The sequence below is a fragment of the Lolium rigidum genome, chromosome 3 (genome assembly GCF_022539505.1).
Source record: "Lolium rigidum isolate FL_2022 chromosome 3, APGP_CSIRO_Lrig_0.1, whole genome shotgun sequence".
In the NCBI taxonomy this organism is placed as follows: Eukaryota; Viridiplantae; Streptophyta; class Magnoliopsida; order Poales; family Poaceae; genus Lolium; species Lolium rigidum.
In genome coordinates, this window is record NC_061510.1 from 397,686,471 (window position 1) to 397,700,281 (window position 13,811).

At 46.9% G+C, this 13,811-nt stretch overlaps 1 long non-coding RNA gene across 1 annotated transcript; it reads left to right on the forward strand.

Annotated features, from left to right (window-relative positions):
• The first annotated feature begins 1,087 nt into the window (after positions 1–1,087).
• On the forward strand, positions 1,088–1,553 carry LOC124703013. The gene is made up of 3 exons (XR_007002864.1): positions 1,088–1,129; positions 1,270–1,365; positions 1,443–1,553. It is a non-coding gene; the product is annotated as an uncharacterized LOC124703013 (long non-coding RNA).
• The last annotated feature ends 12,258 nt before the right edge of the window (positions 1,554–13,811 follow it).

Below are 13,811 nucleotides of genomic sequence, written 5' to 3' on the forward strand. Positions count from 1 at the left end.
AAATTTTGCACGTACGTGTCACCTTGATACTTATCCGTCCATTTTATAACAAAAATTACTATTTTTTGTGACATGTAAAAAAAGAGAAAACGAGACTTTGTTAGCGCATCTCCAGCGGGCCGACCCGAAACGTCCACCCAAATGGTCCGTTTCTATACGTTTGGATCGGCAGGCGAACTCAAAGTGGTGTAGTGCAACTTTCACTTATAACTTAACTACTATACTAAACCGCAACGTCAAAGTTTTTCCACGATTTTTGGGATTTTTTTTACCGTGTTTCTGCTCCTGACGCGTGTTAGTTCCTGCTAAATTAGGCAACTGTGTGCGTTTTGGGGGCTGCCTTGATTGTTCGGCCTAATTTCTGCCCTCTTCGTCTTTTATTTCGTGTGTGATGTCGGGTAACCGTATTGCTGCTCCGTTACTGTTCTTCCACTGTCTGGTGGGCCCTGCCACGCGCGCGCAGGGGAGGCACCGCTTCTTCGATCTTCCTCCGCCTGCTGCCTTTTTTGTTTTTTCTCCTCCCCTATTTTTCTCCGCTCTCTTCTCTGCCGCCAGGTTTTCCGTCGCTACCCTTCTCCGGCTTGCCTGCGATGGCGAGAGGTTCTGGCCGGCGATCTGCGCCCCAGTCTTTCCCCTCCCATGGTTCTCCCTCTGATGCGGGGGGGTTGGGCGACGAACCGCTCGCCGCTGATAGTCCGCCTGCCGCTGCTCCGTCTCGCGGCCGCATCGACCGTTCTCTCTCCGTCCGCGGCGGCGTTCTTGCGTCGCGCGGACGGGGCCGCTCCCCTTCGCCTTTTTCGGTTGCTGCTGCGTCGGCTGCCGGTATTCCTGCGCCCCGCTGCCGGGGATCTTCTCAGTTGGCATCTGCGGACGGGTTGGTCCAGCAACCGTCGGCGGCTGCTCATCCGGCTTCTGCTGCTCCGGCGCGCGGCCGTGGTCGTGCCGGCCGTTCTCTTTCCGTCCGCGGTGGCGGCGTTCTTGGCTCGCGCGGGCGGAGCCGCTCCCGTTCGGCTTTTGCGGCTGCCGCTGCCGCCTGCCGGTGTTCGTGCGCCCCAACGCCGGGGCTCTTCTCAAACGGCATCTGCGGATGACGCCGGCCCTGCTAATGGATGTGACACTGCTGTTGCCGGTATGCCTCCTGCCCCTTACCTTCCTCTGTTACCTTTGATTGTTATTCTGCTAGGCTGCTTCTGTCTTCTCCTTCCCCTGTTTATTTAGTTGCTTTCTTCTTTCCCCTAAATTGTTTGTTTCTTGTTTCTGTATATGTAGGTGATCATGCGGTGGATTCTCCTGTGCTTCCTTCTGCTGTTTCGGCCCGTCGTCGTCGAGAGATCAGGATGGGCAAGCGTCCTGTCATGCCAGAAGGTTTGCTGCTTGCCTTCTTTCCTTTGTTTTCTTCCTCCTTCCTTTTCGTATGTTAATTATGTGCGCTTTTGTTCCAGGCGAATCCGATACCAGCTTGCCCATGCCCATGTCTTCTTCTTCCCCTTTTCGTCCTATGGCGTCGAGCTGTGCTACACCTCCTCCCGTTGGCTCTTTTTCCATCCTTTCTTCTGTGGATGCTGTTGTTCGGGCAGTACTGCAGCCGCACGTGCCGTATCGTCTCAGGCCTGCGTGTTCGTTGGTCACGTCTTATCCGACTCCATCTGGTACGCCTGTATTCTCTTTCTGGTCGACCTTTTTTCCCCATCGCCTGTTGCACTTTTGCCCCTGTCTGATGTTCTAAAGTTCTCTACAGTCTACCCTTTGCCCATCATCGATGGTGGAGTGGCTTTGCTAAATCGTCGTAAGAGGATGGTCGTCCATACGTTGCAGCGGCGAAGGGGTAGAGGTGTGTTTATGCGCCCGTCCTTTATTTTCTTGCATTGCTTCAGCTACGTCAGTACAACGGCGTGCTCTTCTTGGCGTTGCTGCATTTCGACTTCGTCGTATGCTGTACCCGTTCTTATTTTTTGGGAATCTATTTACAGATTCAGGAAATAAAATTCAGCGAAATGCACCCTACATAGTACTTGCCATTGAATATGGACAGATACTTACTAATCGTGTATGTGTGACGTCAGAATGCATTACTCTATATTGAAATTTGAGTGGACCTGAATTTGAACTTTGCTGATGTGTATGTAATCATACACATCAACGGTATTCCTGAATCTGTAAGTAATCATACACATCAACGGCGTCGTTCTTCCTTTGTTCAAGCATGATGCTACTAAACAATATTTACGTCTGTGCTTCTTTTTTTAAGTACTACTCTAATGATTTATACTTACTTACTGAATATAGAGTGCAACTCAGTAGGGATTTGAATATATGATGTGGGATTCGCCAGAACTTTTCTTAGTTCGGGACGATTATTGTTTTTGTTTCCATTGGATGCTTCACTTTCTGTTACATATCAGTCTATTACTTCAATTTGATGCTTTACCTCTGTTACATATCAGCCTATTACTTAAATTTAATGCTTTACCGGCTTCCGTGGTTCTCTTACCAGTGTATGGTTAGTGCTAATTTTACAACTCCGCTTGCCTTAGCTTCCAAAGACCCGTCCTAAATTCACAAGCATTCTCTGTACATAGTTGCAGTTCTTCCTGTATATTCAATGGGGTACATTCTGCCTTAAAAATCCCTCCTTACTGTTGGACCTATGTATCCTGGGCATGTGAGCATTTTGCCTCATGTGGTCCACCTTTTTCCCTTAGAATATAGTATTGTTTTCTCTTATTAGATCAGATAGGTGTGCTTCTGCTGTATATACATGTTATTTAGTGAACTAACTCTTAATTTATGGTTCTGCGAGCACCACTCTTTTCGTTCAAAAGAGTACTACCTTTTTGTATTGACAACGCTCATAGTTCGCCAGTGTGTTCCACAGCCGATTTATCGAGTTCACGCTTCTGTTGTAAATTAGTTCCTCCGTTTTCCCCGTACCTTCTAATAGAAGAAAAAACGGATTTCTCCAAAGACGCGCGAAATACCAGCTGCCTCTTCCTTGAAAAAAAAAATGGTTCTATATTGCCTAAACTCATAGTTTCTCGATATCTTCGGCAGTCGATTCATCAAGTTTACCCTTCTTCGTGCGCTCTACCTTTTTTACTTACAGTTTATTGTTCTCTCTTACTACATCAGATAGGTGTTCCTCTGCTGTATATACAGGTTGTTTAATGAATTCATTCTTAACTTATGGTTGTTCTAACAGTCACCCGTCTCTTTCATTAAAAAATGTACTGCCTTTCTATATTGCCTAAACTCATAGTTTGTCGTGCGTTGGCCTGTTAATTCATTGAGTTTATGCTTCTTCTGTAAATTAGTTCCTCCGGTTTTTCCTTACCTTCCAATAGAAGAAAAACGGATTTCTCCGAATAAGCATCGCCGGCTTTCCTTCACGCAGTTACCTGTCGATTTTGGATGGATGTACCTCAGCTTTCTGAAAATTCGGCGCCGTTCCTGCTTGGCAGAGCTAGCGATTTTATTATGATGTGCTGTTTCTGTTGGAGTAGGACAAAGGGCCTCCGCAGAAAAATCGATGGTGTTCTGCGTTCAGAGGCCTACCCACTTTTAATAGGGCTTGCCCTTCTCGGCTTTGTTTTCTTATTTTCTGCAGTTTACTGTCTTTTTTCTTTCTACAGCTTACCAGCTTACCGTCTGTTCTTTTGCAGTTGCTTTGGAAGGACCTCCGTTTTCGGACAAGTGTATTTCTTTGCTGAAAGGTTAGTTTCCGATTTTCCTACTGCTCCATGTAATTTGTCTTTCTCTTTTCCACCGTAACTTTTTGTCGCCGTCTCTGCAGCTCTATCTTCGGAGCGTTCGTATTATGGTGGCCCTTTGTATAAGTGCCAGAAATGTGCCGCGATGTTCTGGTACCAAGAGCGATGCAAGAGATCAAGTGTGGCCAAGGGCCGCTCTCCTGTGTTTTCTCGCTGTTGTCTTAGGGGAAAAGTATCATTGCCTCAGTTTAATGAGTGGCCTTCTCCTCTGAAGGAGCTATTCTCCTTTACCTGTGGCCCTGCTTCTACTCATTTCTACCGTTTGATTAGACATTACAATTCTTTGTTTGCTTTCACGTCGATGGGAGCTGATATTGATAAGACTATTAATTCTGGAGGTGCTCCGTATGTTTTTAAGATGTCTGGTTCTGTTTTCCATCGTATGGGATCCCTTTTGCCACGTGGTGATGAGTCGCCGAAATTTGCCCAGCTTTATATGATCGATTCTGCTGATCAGCTGCAGAGGAGGCTTGATCTATTTGGTCAGGAGGACATTGCTGGAGAAACTGGGGGTACTGAGACAGCTGATCCACTTATTGTTAGAGAGCTTACTGACATGCTTAATCAGCATAACCATTTGGTTGAGCAGTTCAGGTTTGCGCGGAGAAGGCTGCATCCTTCTGGCTCTACTAATATTGTTATCAGATTTCTTGGTGATGAGGGCGGATCCCATGGGACACGTTTTTCTGGTCCGATGGCCTGTGAGGTCGCTGCTCTCATTGTTGATGACTTAACACCTGAAGTTAATCGGTTTGATGTCGTTGTGGAAACTAATTCCCATGAGCTGAGGCATGTGTCCTCTTTAAATCCTTCGCTCATGGCTCTGCAGTATCCTTTGCTTTTCCCGTATGGAGACAAGGGTTTCCATTTGGGAATTAAATATATGAACCGGCCTTCTTTCTCTAGTCGTCCTGTGTTTTCTGATCTGCCTGAATCTTCTTCATCTGCGACACCGGATGTACCTACCGATTCTTCTAGGGATGAGGTGTCTATGATGGAGTACTACGCTTATTATTTTTATTATAGGCAGGATGAACCTAATCCTTATACTTGCTGCGGTCGCCTCAGCCAACAGATCATAGTTAATGCTTATGCTTGTGTGGAGGCCAGTCGGCTTTCTTATCATTTCTTAAATCAGGATGCTCTTCGGTCTGAGACAGGGCATTACAGATGCCATTGGTGAGGGCAGTTCTACTGGGAAAAAATTAGGTGTTCAGTATATACTCCATTCAAGTTTTACTGGAGGCCCTCGGTACATGGTTCAGAATTACCATGATGGTATGGCCATTTCTCGTGTGCATGGTGCTCCGGATCTTTTCATCACCTTCACGTGTAACCCTAAATGGCAAGAAATTAGTGATGCGTTGGCTTTGGAGCCTGGCCAGTCTGCATCCGATCGTCCTGACATCGTTACAAGAGTCTTCCATATGAAGTACAATGAATTCCTTGCTTCTGTCAAGGATGGCAGTTTATTTGGGCCTATTAAAGCATGTAAGGGCCTTCGCACGACTCTTACTTTTAGCTTCTTCTTGGGCCATGTCTTGCTTCGTATATTTTGCATGGGCTATCCTCTATTGCCTATGTTTTGTGTCTTTCCTTATGCTGTAATGCCGTCGCTTCATTTCGATTTGTTTACCCTTCTCAATCCCATTGTAGATCTTTATGTCGTCGAGTTCCAGAAAAGGGGTCTACCACATACACATACTCTCATTTGGTTGAAGAGAAACACTAAAGATCCTTCGTCGGCGTTGATCGACAGCTTCATTTCAGCCGAGCTTCCGGATCCTCTAATCGATCCTCTAGGCTATGTTCTTGTGGACGAGTTCATGGTGCATGGTCCTTGTGGTGACCTCAATAAGAATTGCCCTTGCATGAAAGAAGGGATCTGTTCTAAGCGCTTCCCTAAAGATTACAACGATGAAACATTGGTTGACGATAAAGGATTCCCGGTTTATCGCCGCCGGGATGATGGCCGCTTCGTTCTAAGGAACAAGGGTACTGTCAAGCTCACAAATAAGTGGGTTGTTCCATATAATTTGGGTTTGTTAAAAAGGTTCCAAGGCGCACATAAATGTGGAGTGGTGCAATAAAACAAATCTGTTGAAATACCTGTTTAAGTATGTTGCAAAAGGGCCCGATGTAGCCCATGTTCGCTTCCAAACTCAGTCTACTTCTTTACCACCAGATGGTTCTGGTGCACAGCTTGGCAGGAATGAAATAGAAGAGTTCGTCAAGTGCAGGTCTTCTTCTCCTCTTTTTTTTCCCCTTGGACTCCTGTCTTATCTTCTGCTCTCTATTTCTTGCTGACTTCCTTACTTAAATCTTCGTTTGCATGGATTTTTTTTTTGCTTCCATAGGTATCTTTCCGCATGTGAGGCCTGCTGGCGGATGTTTGGTTACGATATTCAGGGTCGCCAGCCTTCTGTTGAGCGACTTGTTGTCCACTTGCCTGGCATGAATAGAGTCATCTTTCATGAGGACACTCCTCTCGGTTCTTTGGTGGATAATTCGTTCCGGTATAAAACTATGTTGACAGAGTGGTTCGTAGCTAATCAAAGGCATGTTGATGCAAGGGCCTTGACATACCTTGACTTTCCAACTGGCTGGGTTTGGGATGCTTCTAACAAGGTTTGGAACAAGAGAGTGAAGAGGAGAAAGCTTGGGAGCAAAATTGGAAGAATATATCATGTCCACCCTGGCACCGGCGAGCTATTTTTCCTTAGGATGTTACTCCTTGTGGTCTGCGGTGCTACATGTTTTGAAGATCTCCGGATGTACAATGGAACTCTTTATGATAGTTTCAAAGCAACTCCTTGTGGGTGATGATAACGAATGGCTAAACCTCTTCGAAGATCTCCTTGTGGTCTAGTGGGTGATGATAACGAATGGCTAAACCTCTTCGAAGAATCTATTATCTGGGCAACTCCTTTCCAACTGAGGCATTTGTTCATGACTGTTTTGTTATACTGTGAGGTCATCAATGCAAAGCTTTTGTTTGACCGTTTCTGGTCTAGCATGGCCGAAGATATATCGTACAGAATTGCTTCTTCTCTTGGGGGTTATGTTGTGCCAGATGGTTTTATTCAGGATGAGCTATTGAAAGAGTTATCTATTATGTTTGCTAGAAATGGATCTTCTCTCGCTTCTTTTGATATATCTTCACGTTGTGTGCCTGCAAAAAGAGGGCCTTATAATAGGCTGATTGCTGAAGAGACACAGTATGATTTACAGGAACTGAGAACACATGGAAAACTTATGCGGTCTAAGCTAAACTCTGATCAGAAAATAATATTTAGCCAGATTATGTTTGCTATTGACACGCGCGCATCAAAACTTTTCTTTGTCTCTGGGCATGGCGGCACTGGAAAGACATTTCTTTGGAACTCTATTGTTACAGTTTTAAGGTCAGAGCAGCGCATAGTACTTGCTGTTGCGTCTTCCGGTGTTGCCTCTCTTTTGTTGCCTAACGGAAGGACTGCGCACTCGCGATTCAGAATCCCCCTTGATGCTACCGACAAGTCTCAGTGTAATATTTCAAGGGGTTCCGCTATGGCTGCATTGCTTGAGCAAACTAGCTTGATTCTTTGGGATGAAGCTCCGATGACAAGCCGATATTGCTTTGAGGCTCTTGATCGGACCTTACGAGATGTTCTCTCTTCTAATGATAGCAGAAGGGCTTCTCTTCCATTTGGCGGCAAAACAGTTGTGCTTGGAGGTGATTTTAGGCAAGTCCTTCCAGTAATTGAAGGTGCTTCAAGAAATGAAATTATTGATGCTTCTCTCATCGCGTCGCCTCTTTGGCGCCATGTGACTGTGCTTACTCTAAAAGAAAATATGCGTCTTAACCGTGCTGATTTATCACCTGCTGATCGCCAAGCTCTTTCTCAATTTGCCCAGTGGGTCCTAGATGTTGGCAATGGTGATGTTCCATCAACTTCAATAGATGGAGATGACTCTGGTTCCTGGATACCAATTCCTGATGACCTCTTATTGCGTCCGCCTTCCTCTAATGTCCATGCAGCCATAGAGAGTGTCTATGACTCTTTCTTCTTCAACTACTCCTCTCCTGAGTATCTTGCAGAGCGAGCTATTATGTGTCCAACAAATGCAGTTGTCGATGAGATCAATGATTCTGTATTCCAGCGTGTGCCAGGATGTTCTAGGAGATATTTAAGCTGTGATTCTATATCCAAGTCAACCGATCATGTTTCTGAAGCTGATCTGCTTTATCCTCCTGAGTTCCTTCATTCTGTTACTATTAACAATTTTCCTCATCATGAGCTCAATTTGAAAGTCGGTGTTCCAGTGATGCTTCTAAGAAACATTAACCAGTCATTGGGTCTCTGCAATGGTACTCGCCTGCTGGTTGTTCGTCTAGGTGAGAGGGTGCTGGAAGGGGAAATAATCAGTGGCTCACATAAGGGCAGACGTGTTTGTATTCCGAGGATTGTTCTTAATTCTGTTGATTCAAAATGGCTATTCACACTACGTCGCTGTCAGTTCCCCGTTCGGCTATGCTACAGCATCACCATCAACAAAAGTCAAGGTCAAACTCTTTCTAAGGTTTGTGTTTACCTTCAAAACCCTGTGTTTTCGCATGGCCAACTATATGTTGCACTGTCGCGTGTTACTTCGCGGAGTGGTCTCAAGCTTCTCATCGAAGATGAGAATGGTGTTCCATCTGATAAGACAAAAAATATAGTGTACATGGAGGTTCTCATGAGTTTATAGATGTTCATCTCATGGTAATGCTGCTGCCTCACCTGTCTTATATTCACTATCTTTTCACACATCTTATCTTATGCATTATTAATCTGTAGACAATCTCCTTTTTTTTTCTAAAGGTTGTTCGACGTCAAATCAAGATGACAATGCTCTTCCAGCTGAGAAGCCAACCGATTTAATCTCCAAAAAAGTTCTCACGAAGTTATACCTCATAAAACCATCGTGAAAATATTGTCCCACCTGCGGTACGATTTATCTTCTACTTACAAGCTGTCGGCCCGCTTTTATTTTCTATGTGTTAACGCCTAAACTATTCGCCTTCATCTACAGCCTATTCTGCCTGCCACGACCTGCTCATCTTCCGTGTTCTTCTTGAGTTATGCTCGGTCTTTGTTCGGCCGCAAAGAACTGGGCTCCTCTTCTTTTGCTTGCTGTTCTTTTCTTTGTCGTCATTGCTCTCCAATTCATGTACCCCGCAGTGTTTCCTTGCCTCCTTATTAAATCAGTTGTTTCAAGCTGTGCGGTACATGCGACGAATGTAAGAAAGTTGTCTCCAGTTATAATATAGTTAATATATCTGTTACAACGGCTTATTTTCAGATGTTGTGTTTCAAAAAGTGACAGACGGAGGTTTCTACATGTAGTTGTAGAAAAAAAAACCCCGCAAAACACCTGAGCAACTAGAATTGAAAAGATTCTGACCCTACAAACAATAACACCACGTGTTTCGTTTTTTTACAAAAGATAAAAAGAGCAACAACTTCATGTTTATGGAAACTTCGTTTTAGATATATAAATACAATGCTTGCGATTTCCCATGTTCGAAGCGACGGCCTTACCTCCCAATTACCAAACTCCGGCGCGGCGTGCCGCCGCGCCTTTGTTTGCTAGTAGAAATTAATTAGGGTACACCTTCATTGCAATTGCAATTAAGCCATATTAAATACTAACTAATCTAAAGCACACGTAGCTGGCTTGGCCCAAGCTGCCTTGGTGGTAGCCGGCCTCCGTGCCCCTGGCCTCGATGCCAGAGCTGCCACTACTAGGAAAAGGCTTATTGCCGGCGCACCAAAATTGCTTATTGCCGGCGCACTAGCGCCCGCCGTTGGGAACAGGCCGGTGATAATGGCTTACCGCCGGCGCACCTGCTGGTTCGCCGGCAGAAACTCGATTTATCCCCGGCGCACCTGCCTTGTTCGCCGGCGGTAAGTTATACCAGAAAACAAAAAAATTTAAATCTAGATCTAGATCTAGATCTCGTGAGCTGCGGTTGTGGTGCCGTTTTTGCGTCATTCTAGTAGGCTGAGGTTGTTGTTCTTGTTGCTGCGCCGGTGTAGGAGGTGGAGGAGTGGGAGGCCGGAGGTGGAGGAGGCCGGAGGAGGTGGTGGTGGCCATGCGGAGGAGGCCGGAGGAGGTTGAGGCCGGTGGAGGAGGTCGGAGGAGGTGGACGACACCGGAGAGGAGGTTGAGGCTGTTGGAGGTGGCCGGAGGAGGCCATGCGGAGGAGGCCGGAGGAGGAGGCATGCGGAGGAGGCCGGAGGAGCCATGCGGAGGAGGCCGGAGGAGGTCGACGGTGCAGCAGTTGGTGGAGTCCGTCGGAGGTGGAGGAGGAGGAAAAGAGAAGGAAGAGGGGAAAGTGAGGAAAGTGAGGAGGAGGTCGACGGTCTGCATTATATATAGGAGATGTTACCGCCGGCGCACCAAGTAGGGTGGTGCGCCGGGGGTATTTTTTCTTTTTTTTCACCCAAATCTTAAACCTCAAAAAAGTCCTGTTTCTGTTTTCCAATTGACGAATCCATTTTTTCTCCAAACGGCCGTAGGCCGTTGAATTCGAATAGGAAATTTCGCGTAGATCGATTTTGATATAAAAAAGTTTTTCATCGGAGGTCGTATGCAACCAGAAATCCCGTTTTACCGAAAGATGACGCCATTTTGCATAATACATCGAAATTCAAATTTTCAATTTTTTACTAAAACTAGATCACATATTACATAGGCATTTCAAAGGATTTTATTTTTTGAATTTTCTATCATTTTCTATTATTTTTTCGAAAACTGAAAAGGCGATTCCGGGGGGGGGGGGGGTGGAGAGAAAAATCTAGGCAGCTTACCCCCGGCGCACCTCTATGGTGGTGCGCTTGTGGTAAATTGTCTACCACCGGCGCACCACGTGCGCCGGGGGTAAGGTGCCCAGATTTTTACTGTTCAGCCAGATCTCTTCGAATTTTATCCCCGGCGCACTAATTTTTTTTGTGCGCCGGCAGTATAGGTCCATCGCCGGCGCGGCGCTTATTTGGTGCGCCGGCAACATGTTCCACCGGCGCATGCCTATGGTGGTGCGCCGGCACCACTTGCGTGCAGCTATAGCCCTTTTCCTAGTAGTGTGCCTTGGTCCTTGTCGCCGAAACACATGGCCTCGCCATCCCGGTGCATCATGTCACGGGCCGCGTACCTCCTAGCGTTGTGGGCAAGGGTCATGGTCTCCCGCTGCACGCGTGCCGCCATAGCGTGCTCCTCGATCTTGGCGGTCATGACGTCTTGTCGAGCCCTGGCCACTCCTGGTAAGCCATCTCCGCCCTTTCCCACTGGAGGCGCGTGATGATCGCTTACACGACCGTACTAGCCGTTTGCGTGTGCAAGGCCTCTTCCACTTCCAGCGCAGCTGCGAGGGCAGCCAGCTGTCGAGCGGCATCTTCGTTGGTCGCCAGCTCGGCGACCTTGTTTGCAGCCCGCTTCTCCTCCATCGCGTACCGCGCCCGCCACTCTTCTACCATGAACTGCAGGCCACGATCCTCCAAGGTTGCCGACCTAAAGGAGAGATCGACGATGGCGCCGTCGATGGGATCATCCTACCCTTTGAGAACGTCTTTCCGCACCCTCTGGAAGGACTCGAGGAGGACACGCTCTGTCATGGTGGGGGCACTAAGAGGATCTTCATCGGCGTCCTCGTCCTTCCAGCCCCCTACTCGTCCTCGCTGCTCGTCGCGGGGCGTGGAGGGTACATCTCGAGGGCGGCCTCGTGATGACGCGTAAAGCACACGCCAGTTGGGAACCCCAAGTGGAAGGTGTGATGCGTACAACAGCAAGTTTCCCTCAGTAAGAAACCAAGGTCTATCGAACCAGTAGGAGTCAAGGAGCACGTGAAGGTTGTTGGTGGCGGAGTGTAGTGTGGCGCAACACCAGGGATTCCGGCGCCAACATGGAACCTGCACAACACAATCAAAATACTTTGCCCCAACTTAACAGTGAGGTTGTCAATCTCACCGGCTTGGTGTAAACAAAGGATTAAATGTATGGTGTGGAAAATGATGTTTGTTTGCAAAGAACAGTATAGAACAATGTTTGCAGCAGATTGTATTCAGAAGTAAAAGAATGGACCGGGGTCCACGGTTCACTAGTGGTGTCTCTCCAATAAGAAATAGCATGTTGGGTGAACAAATTACAGTTGGGCAATTGACAAATAAAGAAGGCATAACAATGTACATACATATCATGATGAGTAGTGTGAGATTTAATCGGGCATTACGATAAAGTACATAGACCGCTATCCAGCATGCATCTATGCCTAAAAAGTCCACCTTCGGGTTAGCATCCGCACCCCTTCCAGTATTAAGTTTCAAACAACAGACAATTGCATTAAGTATGGTGCGTAATGTAATCAACACAAATATCCTTAGACAAAGCATTGATGTTTTATCCCTAGTAGCAACAGCACATCCACAACCTTAGAACTTTCGTCACATCGTCCCGATTTCATGGAGGCATGAACCCACTATCGAGCATAAATACTCCCTCTTGGAGTTACAAGTATCAACTTGGCCAGAGCCTCTACTAGCAACGGAGAGCATGCAAGATCATAAACAACACATATATGATAGATTGATAATCAACTTGACATAGTATTCCATATTCATCAGATCCCAACAAACATAACATGTAGCATTACAAATAGATGATCTTGATCATGATAGGCAGCTCACAAGATCGAACATGATAGCACAATGAGGAGAAGACAACCATCTAGCTACTGCTATGGACCCATAGTCCAGGGGTGAACTACTCACACATTAGTCCGGAGGCGATCATGGTGATGTAGAATCCTCCGGGAGATGATTCCCCTTTCCGGCAGGGTGCCGGAGGCGATCTCCTGAATCCCCCGAGATGGGATTGGCGGCGGTGGCGTCTCTGGAAGGTTTTCCGTATCGTGGCTCTCGGTACAGGGGTTTTCGCGACGAAGGCTATAAGTAGGCGGAAGGGCAGCGTCGGTGGAGGCACGAGGGCCCCACGCCATAGGGCGGCGCGGGCCCCACCCAGGCCGCGCGGCCCTATGGTGGCGGCGCCTCGTCGCCCCACTTCCACTAGGGGAAAATAGGCCATTTGATCCGGGTGGTAAGAGCCTTTTGTCGCGGGCGGCCAGCCGCGACAAGAGAGGCGCGACAAAAGGGTCAAGCTTTTGTCCCGGGTCGCTTACGACCCGCGACATAAGGTCCACCACGTGGCAGCCACGGGGCGCGCAGGGCACAGGCCCTTTTGTCGCGGGCGGTATTACCACCCGCGACAAAAGGCCCTCTACGTGGCGCGCGCACAACGCTGCTGCTTTAGGGTTTGAGGGGTGCAGCACCCCTCCCCCCGCCACCGACCGCCTGTTATTTCATTTTTTTCGTTCGAAAATAAAAGTTGCATATATTTGTACGCTACTAGAAGTTGTACACGTTCATTCATTATATATATATATATAAATCGATCAAACAAATATTGGAAGCAAAAGTCGATTCCCCTTACACATATTCGTAGATTCCCTACATATATACATGGAGCTCACGATCGACAAGCGGTACTAACGACCGTCTATTTGGAGGTAGAGCATCTATTTGGACTAAACAAGCCTTTGTTGTTTATTACTTCTCTAACCAAAAGTCCCGCCAGTTCCTCCGCGATTCCTAGTGCGTGTTCCTTTGGTTGGAGTATGTCCCGCATGAAGTCGACCTATATACGAAAATGAGATGAGTATGACTATATCAGTCTTGATAACGAAATATTGATGATAATAAATAAAGTTGTGAATGTTATTGCTTACGTCGAATTTATTTTTGTTCTCGCTTCTCGGTGGTTAACATGCGAATGGACTCGCAAACGTAGTATCCACATAGATTCGTCCCTTGTGGCTGCTCGGGGGCACGGTACAGGAGTAAATGTTAGCTTCTTTGCAAAGGTAATCTCCTTATGATGATTCTTCAAAGCTTGCCAAGCCCTGCCAGGCAAAAGAATGATTGAATGAGTGGAAAATTAATTGATATCTCACGAAAGATAAAGCGCGGC